Source organism: Lissotriton vulgaris, chromosome 6 (genome assembly GCF_964263255.1).
Source record: "Lissotriton vulgaris chromosome 6, aLisVul1.2, whole genome shotgun sequence".
NCBI classification, from domain to species: domain Eukaryota; kingdom Metazoa; phylum Chordata; class Amphibia; order Caudata; family Salamandridae; genus Lissotriton; species Lissotriton vulgaris.
This window is the reverse complement of record NC_141694.1, coordinates 1,029,802,871-1,029,820,652: the sequence shown is the minus strand read 5'-3', so window position 1 is coordinate 1,029,820,652 and position 17,782 is coordinate 1,029,802,871.

Genomic DNA, 17,782 nt, shown 5'->3' with positions numbered 1-17,782 from the left:
ACACCATACGCAACCTACTCAAGAAAGGAGTGACATTCGACTAGAGTATGGCGTGCCAGAAGGAGTTCGAAGATATAAAGAAGGCACTAGCTGAAACCCCTGACCTCAAATCCTTTATACCTGGCAGGAAGACTGTGCTGACCACCGACGCCAGGTCCAAAGGATTAGGAGCAGTCCTAATGCAAGTTGGTGAAGGTGGGGAAGAAGTGATAGCGTTTGCATTACGCTCGCTATGCAAAGCCGAGTTCAATTACTCCGTAATTGAGAAGGAAGCTTTAGCGGCACACTGGGCCATAAACAAATTCAGAGACTTTGTGTGGGGAATGAAGTTCAACCTGAGGACTGATCATAAGCCCCTGGTCGAAGTCTTCAGCAAGAAAGGGCTAGACTCCATCTCGAGCAGAATCAGACGATGGGTCGTGAGCCTCCAAGAATACACGTTTGAGGTCGAATACGTGTCCGGGGCGAGGAATTTTGCAGCTGACTGTCTCTCTCGCCTGATGAGTGAAAATCGCGATGTAGCAGTCGACATGGAGGAGGAAGCTGATAAGGGGATGCAGGTGGAGAAAGTCTGCATCATCACCCAAGGAGCCATTGATGAGGGACACTGGAAAGAGGCTTTGAGAGCGGACATGCTCTTACAGAGAGTTTGTGAGAAGACAAAGTGTGTGTGGATGGACCATGACAAGCGGGAAGAGACCCTAAGGCCGTTCTGGATGATCAGAGATGAACTATCCTTCACTGAAGATTGTCTCTTTAGGGGTACGAAGTTGGTCCCTCCAGAGACTTTGAGAGAGAGTTTGGTCAACCTGGCACATGAGGTGCATCTGGGAGTTACCAAAACCAAACAAAGGCTGCCACTAGACTACTGGTGGCCCAGCATGAATCATGAAATCGAGAGGAAAATAAGAGACTGTGTGCCATGCTCGGCCAGTGACAAGGTCTTAAAACAGCACACACCTTCCATGAAATGTAGTTCTCTTCTTGTGGGTCCAAGGGTGGGTGTGGCTTTGGACATTGTGGGTTCCTTGACTGGGGAACATCAAACACCTTACATTTTGGTACTCAAAGATCTTTACTCCAGGTGGCCAGAAGTTACATTTGTAGCCGAGATCACTATGAGGACTGTGATAGACTTTCTACTAGAAGTGTTTATCAGGGAAGGCTTGCCAAGTAGCATATTAACAGGCAATGGGGTGCAACTCTGCTCAAAAGAAATGAAATAATTCTTAGAGTGCAATGGGATAGAACACAAGCGGTGTGCACTTTATCACCCAGAGACTAATGGGATGGTCGAACGTTTTAACAAGATCATCATGGAGGGCATTCAACTAGTGAGGGCTAGTGGGTTGTGTTGGAAACATGAGGTTTTAAAACGTCTCGAATCCTACAGACTGACCCCACATCAAACAACTGGCATGACACCTTTCTCATTGCTCAAAGCAAGAATACCCAACTCAAGATTAGTACTAGGGTGGATGAAGTGGTACAAAGGTTGGACAGGCCACTCAAAAGAGTCACAGTGGCGAAATAGAGAACATAAAGCCATGAATGATAGGAAGACTAGGTTTGATAGACTACATGCGGTCAGAGATGTGAGATTCCGGGTGAAGGATCTGGTCAAAATCAAAGCAACCAGTGGCAGGGAAAATTGGTCAGAATTCACTGTGCCTACCACAATTGTAAAGTTATACAAGAATGCAGTCAAGACACAAGAAGGGAAGATTTGTAATTTGGGAAGAGTGGTAAGGTATGCTGCTCCCACTGGGGACACCAACAGCAACACTCGGGAGAGTGGGAACGGAACCCAGAGTAGGGGTAGTACGCCTGAGCTGGGTTGTTCGATCCTTTTCTCAGGACAAGTTATAGGAAGGTTTGCCACCCGAAGTATTTGGAACAATTTGTTGAAAAATGAATGTTGTTATGCATTTCCTTTCCTCATGCTTGCTATGTTTTTTCTAATGTGTAAAACAAAGGGGATGTGGGGTATCCTCTGTTTTGGGGGAACTTTGGTCCTGCCACTCACCCCTTCCCCTGCATTTGCAGTTATAGTTAGGACGTATTTTCCATAGGAAATCCGCACATTCTATTTCCAATAACTTTGGCGCTGGTCGACGAATCTTCGTGAAATTTTCAAAACTTATGGCCCGCTCCGTCCGCTCCTATCCTAAAAGTCTGGGGGTGATTCGTCAAGCGGGGGCTGAGAAAAAAAGGGTGTCCCAAAATGTGTTTTCCCCATGCAGTTTTCCATAGGAACCTTTAGCCGCAGCTACAGCCCGAACTGCTGAACGGAATTACACCAAATTTGGCAAAGAGGTAGTCCTTGGTTCAGACTCGTGCCTTTTTGTTAAATGGCGTAAATTTGTTCAGTAGTTGCTGAGAAAATCAAAAGTAAAATCATATATATATCTATGGCCGCGGTGGATCCGCGCACCCATGCGCTCCCTGCGCGCACCCTCCCGATCACGAGCTGCATGCTAATTGGCTGTCAACTGGTTGTCAACACTCCAAACCAGGAAGTGTTGGCAGCCATTTTGTGCCTCGGTAGAACCGAGGCACAAGAAATCCTTGGCCACACAGCACCCCTTCTTGTGCAAAACGTAAAAAGGGGGCAGGGTAGAAACATCCTGACCCCACTTCCATTTCTGTCTTTGGCATATGTTAGAATAGACAAAGGCAGTTTGGGGGAAAAGTGACATCAGTTCTCCAAAGGTGTCCTTCATAAGCATTTCCAGACCTACCCCAGTCAAAGTGCCTAGGTCATTGCCACCACAGTGCACACTTATGAGGTCAGGGTGTTGGAGATGCAAAAAGGATTTCATCATAATAACTTCATTTCGACTTTTTTAAGTCATAAAAGTACAGAAATTAAACTATAACAATTTAAATTGATACATCCATATCTTAAATTGCAGTTGTGGCATTACAAAAAGCAGTAAAACGCAGCGAAGGCCATAGTATTCACAGAATTTAGACAGTATAGTTTTTGGGTCCCAATTATCTAAAAAAATTAATTAATATAAAAGACATTAAAAAATTATTAAACATTATATTAGAAGTGATTAAAAAGCACTCCAGAATAAAACTGCTAAAACTAAAAAGTCATAATGTTTAGACATCAATTTCTAGAAGTAGCCCTCGCTTTATCCACATTTCCTGGAGAAATTTGGAAATTGCAATGACAAACAGTGGTTCCATTTCAGATTTTAAAATTCTGAGTGTAACTGTAACAGAGTAGTCCCTTATGCCCAGGTTCCTGCATAATTGTATGATCCATTTTTTCCTAGCCTGCTTATAGGCCGGGCAAAAAAAGACCACATTGGCTTCTGTTTCTTCCTTCACATGGCAACGAGGGCAAAGATAACAAGACTCATCTGTACACTTGTTTGTTGTTGCGAATAGCGGAAGGGCGCCATATCTGAATTGAAGGAAAAGCCTCCTTCTCGATGATGGATGTATTACATCCAAAGCCTGTTCGAAAAAAATACCCGGATTTGTGGTTCAGAAACACCCAAGTCAAGCTTGTGGTGGAATACACTTGACTTAAAAGCAACAGGTTGTAATCTTTCAGCAGTTTGGATAGGTTTTTTTTTCGGGGTAATTGCACATGCTTCCTCAGGAGTTGCCCAAAGATCCTCTCTACCAATTGCCTTAAAGGAATCTCTTACAAAAGACAGCCAGTGTATTTTTCCCACCGCTCCCGGTAGCTGTAAAAACGACCTGAGCTCCTCCCTGTAGTGACTTAACTCAACTGTACTCCAGAGCCGGCGCCAGTATAACAATGGTCTACTCGAGATAAGATCCGCCACAGGGAGGACACCCAGGTCCATCCCGAGTGGGACCAGTGGGGTTTTAGTTGGCAACGCCATAATACTTCTGAGGAATGTATTTTCAGTTATCGTTAGTGTTTTGATTTTACTGTGCCCCCAAAGTTCCACCCCGTACAAAGCCGTCGAACGAGCTTGCACTTTGTAAATCTCCAATAGGGGACTAATTGCATTCAGTGAACAACCAATATTAACTTTCCTTATCCCACCTATTGTCTCAGATTCGCCTTTTCAATTTGGGGAATCCAGGTCATTTTGTCATCCAGGGTCAATCCCAAATATTTGAAAACATTGACACGTTCCAGCGGAATATCATTCATAACTGGGTGTGGATAGGAAGAAGATTTGGCGCTAAACACCATATATTTTGTTTTGCTAATGTTAACTTGGAGTTTCCTCTTTTTGCAAAAATCAGTAAATTCCCTTAATACTCTCTGCATCCCCATGGGTGACTTTGAAAGGAGCAGGGTATCATCCGCAAACATCAATGTGGGAAATTTACGGGAACCTATTTTTGGGGAATCAAGATCTTTTGCATGATATAGATCTTCCACTAAACCATTGAGGAAAAGTGAAAAGAGGGTTGGGGTCTGTACACAACCCTGACGGGCCCCCGTTTATGGACCGGGAATGGGGCCGTCAGTTGTGTGTCTTTTCCATACCTCACTCTGGCATAGGTGCCCTCATGAAGGCGTTGCAACTGTAAATAAAGATAAGATGAAGCCCCCATGGTATCCAAGATGTTCCATAACTGGTCTCGGTCCACCATATCAAAGGCTGACTTTAGGTCAACAAACGTAAGGTATAAACTCCCCTGTTCGAGTATTACATGCTTCCAGTGGATCAGCTGTAACCTAAATATTTGATCCACCGTGGACATCTTGGCCCTGAAGCCTGCTTGTAATGGGGTCAGTACAGCCTGGTCTTCGATCCATTCCTGCAATCTCCCCAACAGTAACCTCCCATACAATTTTTGCGGAACATCAATAAGGCTAATAGGCCTATAATTTGATGGTTCCAATGGGGATCCCTTTTTATAAATTGGGACGATCTCAGCACCTGCAAAAAGGATTTAACCAATGGCATCAATTGGTGCCACTTTAATCCTCTCTGTCCAATCCATTTAATGTCTACATTTGGCAAAGCTAGGTGTTTGTCGTTACCTCTGTTTTCTGCATACCTTTGGCTCCAGAAAATATAGCTGTGTCCCACAATCCACACTCTAAGCATCTTGAAGGGAGGTCTGGATGCACTCAGAAGGTGTCTGTATGTGAAATGGCAGTTTGACAACTAAAATTTTTCTAAAAAGTGGTGGATAAGATGCAATTTTGAAAAAAGAAAAGAAATTATTGGCTGTTTGAGAACATTTTAGACTGAAAAATAGGGTGCATGTTTCTGTTTTTAAAATCATGTTTCTTATTGGTTAACAAAAACTATTTGAAAGGAACATTACATAGGATAAGCTGATATTTTGAAAAGTCAAGAACACTTGCTGTTTGCATTAGCAACATTGTGTGCTGAACTTGTGACCTGTGTGTTCAGTTGAGTGTTCCATGAACTGTTACTATGGTAACAGGCAGTGAGCAGATTGGGGGTAGGGTTCAAAGTTATGTCAATTGGAAAGGGTTGAAATGTGTAACCAATAGAAATGTGTGTTAGCTTTTGAATTAATGTGGGAAGCAATGTGATTTGATATTTACATGTATATGTGTGCAGAATGAGAGGGCAAGTTTGCCATGTTTTGGGTATGCTAAGAGCAGTGCAGTACAGACATTCTGTATAAGAAAATCTGGTGTGTGACTGACATACTTCTTAATCTACAAATCAATTTGAAAGGTGAGTTATTAATTTGTGAGAGGTTGTATGTGGTGCCTTTGTTTTTAATAAGACTAATGTGTTTCTCATGCTAAAGTCCAGGGAGTAGTCTTGCTTGTCTAGAATCACATTGTGAGTCTATGTGCGTTTGAGCAACCATTGTGAGAGACGCATTTGGTTACTTTATGTCTTTGCTACCACATAACTGTTTAAAAAACTATCCTGTTGTCACATTTTAGTAGTATTAGAAGCCAGTCATTGCTTATGCATTCACATAATGAGTCAGTCATTCACACTAGAGTGCAGTAGTGAAATATGTAGAATGTGTACTTTCATCTTATCCCTTCCAGACTAGTGAGTCTGTTTTGCTACAGTCCAAGGAATAGTGTTGCTTGTCTAGAATCACACTGTGAGTCTGTGTGCATTTGGGCAACCATTGTGAGAGAAGCATTTGGTTTCTTCATGTATTTGCTGACACATAAGTGCTTACAAACCTATCCTGTTGTCAAGTTTTAGTAGTATTAGAAGCCGGTCATTGCTCATGCATTTGCAGAATGAGTCAGGTATTCACACTAGAGTGCAGTATTGAAATATGTAGAATGTGTGCAGTCACCTTACCCCTTCCAGACTAGTGAGTCTGTTTTGCGGCAGTCCAAGGAATACTGTTGTTTGTCTAGAATCACACTGTGAGTCTGTGTGCATTTGGGCAACCATTGTGAGAGAAGCATTTGGTTACTTCATGTATTTGCTGACACAGAAGTGCTTACAAACCTATCCTGTTGTCAAGTTTTAGTAGTATTAGAAGCCGGTCATTGCTCATGCATTTGCAGAATGAGTCAGGTATTCACACTAGAGTGCAGTATTGAAATATGTAGAATGTGTGCAGTCACCTTACCCCTTCCAGACTAGTGAGTCTGTTTTGCTGCAGTCCAAGGAATACTGTTGTTTGTCTAGAATCACACTGTGAGTCTGTGTGCATTTGGGCAACCATTGTGAGAGAAGCATTTGGTTACTTCATGTATTTGCTGACACAGAAGTGCTTACAAACCTATCCTGTTGTCAAGTTTTAGTAGTATTAGAAGCCGGTCATTGCTCATGCATTTGCAGAATGAGTCAGGTATTCACACTAGAGTGCAGTATTGAAATATGTAGAATGTGTGCAGTCACCTTACCCCTTCCAGACTAGTGAGTCTGTTTTGCTAAAGTCCAAGGAATAGTGTTGCATGTCTACAATCACACTTTGAGTCTGTGTGCATTTGGGCAACCATTGTGAGAGAAGCATTTGGTTAATTTATGTCTTTGCTGACACATAACTGTCTAAAAATCTATTATACCCCGTGCATTTCTCTAGTGACCCATTCAGCACCATGTACTAATCCATTCACTGCACCAAAACCCAACCACTTATAAATTCAGCCAGCCACTCACTTTGCAGTACTCTAATCATTCAGTCACTACCCAAGTACTTATGCAGTGAGCCAGGCTTTACAACATGGAGTGCTACAAACATCTGTCCAATGTGCATGGATTCCTTTAATCACCTATACACTTATCTTACACACGTTCATTTACCCAGGCAGTATCCATACACTCCAGGAAACACCCTGTCACTGCTCTTGCAATCCTGTAGTGACCTATTCAGTACCATCTACTAATCCATTCACTGGGCCAAAACTAAACCACTTATAAATTCATCCAGGCACTCTCCTCGTAGTACTCTAATCATTGTTTTGGTACACAAGTACTTATACAGTTAGCTAGGCCTTAACACATATACTTGTACCAACTCCTGTCCACTATGCATGTAGTCGTCTAACCACCTACACAGTTGTGTTTTACATCTTTAATTACTCAAACAGTACTTATGCACTCCAGCAAACACCCTGTCACTCCCTATGCACTGCTCCAGTCAGCCACACACATGCAGACCTATAATCACCTATGCAGTTCTCTTTACACCTTCAATTACAATTTCAATTAGTGATTACAAAAGAAAGTAGTTAAATGGTTTTTATATACAATGTGTTTATATAGTCATAGAAAGGTATAATTGATTCATTTATTAACCCTTTCGCTGCGCGGCCGCCGCATGCTGGTGACAGAACCGCTCCGTCACCAGCTACAGTTGAGCTGTGCTGGTGACGGAGCGGTTCTGTCATGACCCGCCCCGCTCATTAAACCTGCCACGCAGGCGCGAAATCAGCGCCGCGCAGGCGCGGCGGCCGGGTCATGGCCGAACCGCTCCGTCATCAGCACAGCTCAACTGTAGCTGATGACGGAGCGGTTCCGTCATCAGCAGGGGAGGGGTTAAAATACATTTATTTATGTTGATTTTTTACAGATATTGTTTATCATCATTAAAATAAACTTATCATGCCTGAAAAATCAGGAAAGAGAAAAGGACAGAAAAAGGATAATTATTTGAAGAAAATTCAGCAACAAGTATTGGATGACCAACATCATGTCGGTAAAAAGAAAAAGTCTTCTGGAAAGACAAAAAATGAATTAATTAAAAAACTTTAAAAGCCTAGAAACATTGTGCAGATTGTGCAAAGTACTAAGAATGGTTCGACCCGAAAAAATAATATGAATAAAAGCAAAGGAAAAAATGAAAAATTATATTCAAAAGACACAATGTATGGTAAAGAAAGCCAAAATCAGAAAAAAGATGTTTTATAATATAGTGGTTTTTAACTTGCTAAAAGATGTGAAAAATATTTTAAAAAAGAGCACTATTTTATAAAAAGGAGAAGCATATTGAATCCATTGTTCAAAAGGCTTTTGAATTAAAAAGGAAATTATTCATTTTAGTTTTAAACAGAATTTGATCACTAGATAAACAAATCCATTTAATGAAGGCCAAAAGTAAGAGGAAAAGAGTAATTAATAAACTAACTTTTGTGATATTTTTGGGGGTGAATGAAAACACAGTTCAAGTTCAGAGCCTTTCTTTAATGAAGAGAGTTATTTTCAGACTGATAATGTATTGCATGCAGTTGATACCAGTGGTCGAGCTTATGAGGTTAGAAATAGTTGTCCAATTGAGAAAGAGAAGATGGTTCCCAGAAATGCAGAAGAATTGTTAGCTGATGAACATCTAGGGAGACGTCCTAAAGCCCCAGTGTACACTTGGGATTGCAGTAGTATTTGTAGTGTAGGACAAGAATCTATTGATATTTTACACAATTTCTAACGACAATGTGAAAAAATTTGAAAAAAGTGTTAAACAGAAGATTAAGGGCCCCATGCATCAAACCAAAAACCGGTCGCAAACGGGCAGATTCTCAGAATCCTCCCCTTTGCCACTGGTATGTTTGCATTTGGGATGCATCATCCCAAATGCAAAATTGCAATTTAAGGAATCTCTAAATTGCGACTCCTTAAATTGCGATTGCATTTATGGACTCCCAATTTGAGATTCCTTAAATGCAATGCATGAAAGTTAAAAAATTTGCGATTTTGCTAATAGGAGTAGCAAATTACCATGAAGTTGAACTTCATGGTAATTTGCAAAAACTTTGAAAAATGCACCTTTGTGCATTTTTCAAAGTTTCATGTTGCACACACAGTGTGTGTGAAACATGTGTGCAGAGATCACTTTCAGGGGGTGCAACAGGCTGTCATTTTGACACCCTTGAAATTGCATTTCAGAAATGTAAGAAAATCTGGCAAGAATTAGTGTATGTTAGAAAGTGCAAAAGGAAACAATGTATCTGATAAAAAATAATGAATACTATAAAAATGTGTATGTGGGAGAAGAAGAAATACTTTTAGGAGATGATACTGAAACGTCAAGTGGTCAAATTAAAAAAGTGAATATGTCCAAAAGTGAACAAATCTATGAACATTATAGTGTACATCTACTTCATTCAAAAGAAGTAATGGGGAATACTATTGAATTATTCGAAATGAAAAAAGCAAAGGGAAGTCCCATGAGTGTATGGGAAAAAAGTTTGGAAGCTCGTTGTTTTCCGCAATTGTTTCCAACAGGAAAAGGTGAACGATATGATGAGTGATCAGTGCAGATTCCTGTATCTGAATATCGGACAAGATTGTATGCAGAAGACCCAAGATTTTGACAGTGTATCCCATATATATTTAATCTTTTGTTTGAGAGTGACTTGTCTGGACTTTCATATGCAGTTAACCACATATTGAAATCAGGAGTACATCTTCAAAATGTTTCAGCAAAGGAATTTATGGATAAAGTACATCAGAGAGATGATCATTTAGAATCTCAACTGATTAATCTGGTGGCATGTCAGCGTGGTAGTAATGAGTATTGGTACCATTGTCATGGAGAACTTAAATGTATGCTAAGGAACCTAGGAACTCCTACGTGGTTCTTTACCCTAAGCTGTGCTGAATACGCTTGGGATGATTTACTTGAATTTCTTCGAGAGGCAAATTCGAATATAAAAAATATTGAATACAAGACATCTGTAGAACTGTGCTCTTTGGATTCTGTTAATGTATGCAGATATTTCAGTCATAGATTTAAAGCTATGATGTCTTTTATCTGCAATAAAAAGAATCCTCCTCTTGGAGAAGTTGTGGATTTCTTTTGTAGAAAGGAGTATCAAGCTAGAGGTGCTCCTCATATACATATGCTGATATGGATCAAGGATGAACCTAAATTCGGAACTGATTCGGGTGATACTGTTTTGTCTTTTATTGAAGAATATGCCACATGTGCTATACCAAAAAAATAGAAGAAAATTACCTAAGACAACAAGTCTTACGATTCCAAAGTCATCGATGTGGAAAATACTGTTGATGAAAGTACAAGTCTAAGGAAAAGTTTTATACCAAATGTCGTTTTGAATTTCCACGTCCTATAATATCCAAAGGAAGAGTAAACAATTTTATATCAGCTATGAGACATACCATCACTAGAAAATCTCCAAAAAATACATACAATTTGAGAAGAAGGGAAGAATCAAAATACATAAATGATTATAATCCAGTTATTCTCTCAATGTGGAATGCTAATATGGATATTCAGTACGTTGCAGATAATTCAATTGCTTTTGCCCGCTATGTGTCATCCTACATTACAAAATCAGAAAAGACGCAATTGAAAGAAATGTGGGAAGAAATTTCTCATGAGGAAAGTCTTAGTAAGAAATTGTACAGTTTCAGTTTGAAGATTTTATCCCATCGAGAAATTGAAGCGTATGAATGCTCAGATCGGTTATCATCTGCAAGTTTATATTCAAAATCTAGAAGAATCATTTGGGTGAGTCTTGGTCTTGCTGCTACGCGAAATCGAGTTTTTAAATCTGTACAAGAAATTGAATATTTAGCAGAAAAAGATCCAGAAAGTACAGATATTGTCAAAACAAACATGTTGGATACATATTATCCAAGTAGAAGTCATCATCTTGAGAACACATGTCTCTATGAAGTGCTGCAATATTACACTTTTAAACGGAATAATTCAGAAAACATCAATGAAGGAAAATATGTATTGATTCGTTCTGAAGGATGTTTGGTGAAACAAAGAAAAGGAAATTTGATTAATCACAGAAAACTAAGTCGTGATACTACTGATAAAAGAGAATTTTACTACTTGGTACTTTTGCAACTGTTCAAACCGTGGCGTACAGATTTGGAATTACTTGGAGATTTTCAAAGCTATGAAGATTCCTTCAATGCTTGTAAAGGTACCATAGAATGTACTGTTTTTGCAAATTGTTTGAAAATGTGGAACGATTAAATTGATCAAGAAGCTTTTATTGCAGCTGAGATTGCTAGAGACGGTTCTCAAGAAAGTCAAAGTTCTGCTCCACTGAGTCAAGATCCACTAGGACAACCAATTCTTGAAAATGAAGCAGCAATTGCCATGAATGAAGTGGAAACAGCAATGCATCAAGCTCAAGAAGATATTATGGACTTAGCAAATTTGGAAGAACAACTAAATGTTGAACAGAAAGAAATACATCACCAAGTGAGACAACAAATTGACCATGGATTTCTTTGTGAAAAGAAAGAATGCACATGTACATCATTTCAACCTATCCGTATGTATGTCAGTGGTCAAGCTGGAACAGGAAAAAGTTTCTTAATTGAAGTATTGACCAGTTATCTACAGAAAACAACTGATTCAAATTTGTCTTGGGTTGTAACTGCTCCAACTGGGTTGGCAGCACACATTAAAGGAATTACATTGCATTGTTTCCTTATGCTACCTGTAGAGCTTGAAAACAAATTGGAATATCACAAGCTATCTGGAGAAGCATGTTATGAAGTTTCAAGAGAGCTAAAGAAAATGAAACTTCTGATTATTGATGAGGTAAGCATGGTCTCAGACTTAATGCTTGCTTATGTGCATTTAAGAATGCAGCAAATTCTTAAAACATAGTACGATGTCTTATTTGGAGGAAAATATGTCATCGTTTTTGGAGATCTGCTGCAACTTACTCCCATAAAAGGACAACCAGTATTTAAAATACTTGTGCATGAAGACACCAAAAAGTCTTTGGGCAGTGTTGGAAATGTTAATATTTGGTCATATTTTAAATATAAAGAACTCATTATTATTTTTTATTTTTTTATTTTATTTTTTTAAATATTTATATAGCGCAACATATACCCAAAGGCGTCAAGGCGCTTGAGAGAACTGCATCAGGGGATCGATTAACTGAACGACAGCTCAGACCAACTCCAGGTACAAACAGAAGAGCCAAGTCTTTAGGTCTTTCCTAAAGGAAAGCAAATCAGGGGCATTTCTCAGATCAAAGGGAAGCTTGTCCCACCATCTAGTGGAAATACTAAAAAAGCTTTTGCCACCCCATCTTTGAAGATGGAACGTGGGTTCCTCTACTAACTTCAATGAGGTTGATCGCAAAGTTCGACAGGGGGTGTACCATAAAAAACGCTTCCTCACAGAGCATGGTCCAACGCCCTGCAGAGACTTGAAAGCAATACACATGGCCTTGAACATTATTCGCTTTTCCATAGGTAGCCAGTGTAATGCTTTAAGGGCCTGTTTTGCAGATGTAAATTTGGATAATCCAAAAAGCAGTCTTGCCACAGAGTTCTGAAGGACCTGAAGCTTAACCATCACGGATTTGTTTACTCCTACCAGGAGCCCATTGCAATAGTCAAGTTTTGAGAGAACTAACGCTGACGTTACTGTTTTTTGTAGGTTTTCTGGGATAAAGGGGAGCACTTTCCTAAGAATTTTCACGACGAAAAAAATGGATGATGTGAGTCTTTTTATATGCAGGGAAAAGGAAAGAGAGGAATCCATTATGACCCCAAGATTTTTGGCTTTAACCACAGGAGTGGGAACCACTCCAAGCTCTGGAGGCCACCAGTCTACGGACCAGAAAGTGGTATCTTTGCCAAAGAGCAGCACCTCCGTTTTACTTGAGTTCAATTTGAGGCAGCTCTTGGTCATCCATTCACTGACACTTCTCATACAGCCCTTGAATTGTAATGCTGTGTCCTGCTTATTGCTTGAGATTGTGATGATAATCTGTGTATCGTCAGCGTATGATACCAATTCAAACCAGTGCTTTTTTATCAGGCGAGCCAGGGGAGCAACATAAATGTTGAAAAGGGTGGGGCTCAACGAGGACCCTTGAGGGACCCCGCATGAGAGTCTAAACGTTTTTGATTTAAAACTGCCCGATTCAACAAAGTGTTCTCTACCCTGTAAAAAAGATTTCAGCAATGCAAGGGCCGTGCCACCAACTCCCGCCTCGCCGAGTCGATAGATTAGGATGTCGTGATCTACTGTATCGAAAGCAGCTGACAGATCAAGCAGTATCAGGACTGCTGATCTGCCTTTGTCAACTTCCATTCTGATTTCCTCTGTAGCAGTGAGCAGTGCAAGTTCAGTGCTATGCTGTCTTCTGCACCCATATTGTGTCGAATCGAGGACTTGATTGTTCTCAATAAAAGTCCCCAATTCCTGGTTCATGTGTTTTTCCAGGATTTTTGGCTGCAAGGGTAAGCGGGAGATGGGTGATAATTACCTACATCCAGATTGTCTATGTCAGACTTTTTTAAAAGGGGTATGATAGATGTTCTTTTCCATGAGGAGTGAAAAGTTGCAGTTTTAATGACTTTGTTCAAAACTTCCGTAAGAGGGTGAGCCAAGGTCTCTGCTAACCTGTGACAAATGTTAGGGGGGCATGGGTCTAATGGGGACCCTGACCTAGTAGCTAACAGATATTTGGCAGTTAGTTCCTGAGACACTGGCATAAAATTGAGGAGGCCAGGTGCAGTATGACCGTGCGCCACGGTAGGTGTATCAAGACAAAGCTTTGTCATCTCGTTTGGCGGAGCTTGGTTCAATGTTGTTTTACCGGAGTGGGCCATGAATAGGTTATAGATACTGGAGACTTTGTCACAAAAGTGAGAGGCCAAGTTATCGCAGAACACTTGATCTGCCGTTACTTGACTGGTCTCCTGAACCCGACTAAGGGGTCAATTAGGATGGCGGACGGATTGCCACCGCCATGCAGGCGGTGGCGATCCGTCTGCCATACTTGTCCGTCCGTCACCTATTTCCCCCCGCCATATTACAAAGGAGGGGGGGCTGTGGTGGATGGGAAGACCGTCTGCCGCTTTTCCACTGCGGTCGCCTTGCGACCGCGGCGGAAAAGCTCTACTATGGTGGCGGTGTCTATCAGACACCGCCAGCCATATTAGGATGTGCTGGGGGCTTTGCATTTCCGTGGCGGCAATGCCGCCACGAAAAGGCATACGGTCCTTGCTTTGGGGGCCCGTTGCGGGCCACCAGGGTGAAGGGGGGTGGGGGGTGCACATGGGGGGTACCTATGGTACCCCCATGCGTTTCAAAATACAACATGGCAGGCACCGCGCGGTGCCTGTCATGTTGTGCTTTGAAACGCACAACATGCATTTTTAACACTGCAGCGGGAGGTGATTTCAGCACCGCCCGCCGCAATGTTAAAAATGCGGAATGCACCCGCCACTGTGGCGGGTGCATCCTAATTTCACGGACGGGACCTCCGCGCCTGTGGTGGATGGTCCTGTCCTCAGACAGGATGACGGATGGACTTTATCCGTCCGCCATCCTAATGGACCTCCTAAGTTTCAAAACTGTGGAAAAAAGTTCTTTTGAATTGTTTTGTGCCTCTGCATTACAAATATGCGACAGGCAAATGATATAATAATTGGAGTACTGACAGAACATGGCAAACAAGCTTTGCAAAGTTGACTACTTTCACATTTGTTTCCAAATGAAAATATAGCTCCTGAGAAAATATATATGAAAATTGCAGAAAATAAATCTATAACCTGCTTAATGCCAACACTGCGTGAGTGTTCTATATTCAATGAACAACTTTTGAACCTAGAAATTGAAGAAATAATAAAAATGCAAGCCATTGATAAAATAGAGCATGAAGGAATCACTATTATTTTGATGAAAAAATTGAAAACAAAATTGAATTCTTTAGAAAAATCGATATCTAAAACTGCTGGTTTAGAAAAGAATCTATATGTATGTGTAAACTGTCAGGTAATTTTAAGGCGTAATTTGGATGTAGAAAAAGGTTTACTAAATGGAAATGGGTAAAGTTGTGGATTTTGTAAATGATCAAAATAGAGATGGAATTCAATTTTTAATAATCGAATTTGATCAAATTGAAGAATTGAAACAAATTGATTTTTTGCTTGTTAAAGATGTATATGTCCGTAGAAAACAGTTTCCACTTTCTCTGGCATATGCAGTCACTATTCATAAATCTCAAGGATTAAGTGTAGAAAGTGCTTTGGTGAACATTGGAAGTACCGTGTTTAAAGAGGGTACGGCATATGTTGCTTTGTCCCGAGTCAGAACTTTATCTGGTTTGTTTTTGATTGATTTTGATGAGTCAAAGATTACTGCAGATGCAAACTGTGTAAAAGAGTATAATAGGTTAAGAAGAGTGTATGCTCCCAATTTAGGTCAATATCCTGTATTTGAAAAGCGTGTGGTAGGTCGAAAAAGAATATATGAGAATATCGCTAGTGAAGTTATAGAGAAGGAAAAAAATCAAGATGATGTTGAGATTGCAAGCAAAAAGAAAAAGGACACTGTTGCAGAGATTGTTTGTTATCAGTTTGAAAATAGTTCAGGTATCAACTGCTATGCTAATGTAGTGGTCAATGCTGTTTTTCTAGAAAGTTTGCAACAGCAAATTATGGAGAATCAAGAAAAAATATGTTGTTCCTTGTTGCATTGTATTTATGGAAAAATTAAGAACTGATAAAAGTAAAATGCAAAGCGTTTTGGATATATGTTCTGGTTCTACACAATTTACGCAGAATATCCAACAAGATGCTCAGGAATTTCTAATGTATATCCTTGCAGTATTGGAGAATGAAGGAATAGAAATTGAAAATCTTTTTGGCCTTTGTTATAAATGGGAACATCAATGTGAAAATTGTATGTTTACATGTAGCACTAACATAGACACAGAAAGATTTATATATTTGACATTACCAGACTGTAAATCAGTCTCTTTCAACAAACTAGTTAAAGGAGCAAATCAAAACATGGAGTGTAGCAAATGCAAATCAAAAATGTTATCAACATTATTTATACAGATATGGACAATATATAATTTTAATGATACAACGTTGTACAGCTGATGGTAGAAAATTGGAAACTTACATTTTGTAGCAAGTCAACTATCAATATCAGGAAGAACTTCAGTAGCAGTAGCAATAATTTTTCCATGATGGTCCTTCTACAACATCTGGACAATACACTGCTTATTTAAGATGCAATAAAGGATGGACATATTGTAATGATGCTCAATTGGTTTTTAAACAATGTTTGCCTTACGAATTACCAAATTCCTACCTAATATTTTTAAAGCCAAAGTTTTAGGGACATTATTCAGCCTATTCGGAATATGTTAAAATGTATTAATATGATTAATATTGGACAATTTCAGTTTAAATGATTTCAGCAATACCATTTGGCCTAGAGGAAAGGTATAAATTTCAATTATGGACTTTTTGTTGCACATTCCACCAGCATATATTTTTAAAGAACAGCATTTACAGTGTACAGAAATTAACAAAATAATTATTTATTGAATTATTATTTGAGTTCTTTCATATTTACATAAGAAAATTCTCTTGGAAGGAAGCATTTTATATATGTGTGATCTGTATTAAATGGTATTTAATTGAGGATGTAGTTTTTATGGAATGTTCAGAAATAGTTGAGTATATTAATAATAATATTTTAGACGCATTTTCTTTTTAACAATCTTATTGATTGTTGGGTTTTTTTACCCGCTGTTATGTGATGAGTAACATTGAAATCACTGTTTGTAGTGAAATTCAATATATTCTGAGAACAGCAAAAAATGCAAAGAAAATAATTTATATAATGTTAAAATTATGTTATGTTGTAAAAAATATAATATTATATATAATAACTGTATTTTTTCTTCTCTTTACAGATCCTAATTCTAAAACTTTTCCCCAGCAAGAATCCGACTGGAATTCGGCTTACTGAAGCAATCATGGGCCAGATACGGTGCATATATCAACTGCTGGAACAAAGTTAGACTATCGGCTCCCAAAACTCTAAATAAACTTCTATGGCAAGATCTTCAGCAGAGGGAGGGTTCACCTGCAAAATGCTATCTTCAGGAGGCTTTAGCATGCACTGGACTCTTTCCCATCTGGAAAAAGCAGGTCCATCATTCAGCTTTTAAGAAATTAGTGTGGAAATCCTTGATAAAGCTGGCTTTGGTGGAAGAGAAAGCAGCTTTTTCAAGTAAGATCGCATGCCTGGATGACTTTGAACAACTACAAAGCCTTGGCCCCTGAAAAATATTTCAATCTGGGCTACCCGAATCCACAGAAACTAGAATTCTTAAAATTGTGCCTTGGCCTGATCCCGTGCACTCAGAACCTCCCACCATGGAAGAGGGAGCCATCTCGAACATCTTGTAGTCTGTGCAAAAATGGCCAGGGCGATATCACCATTTTACTATGCTCCTGCAAGGAGCTGACACAGGAAAGGAGACAGCTGCTAAGAGTCCTCTTAAACCAAAGGAATATTCGCTCAAGGAGACAAGCAGTTTTGGCATATTTTGACCCAGCAACGCCTCAATTAAACTATAGACTAGTGAGATTCCTAGATGCAGCCGAGAAAA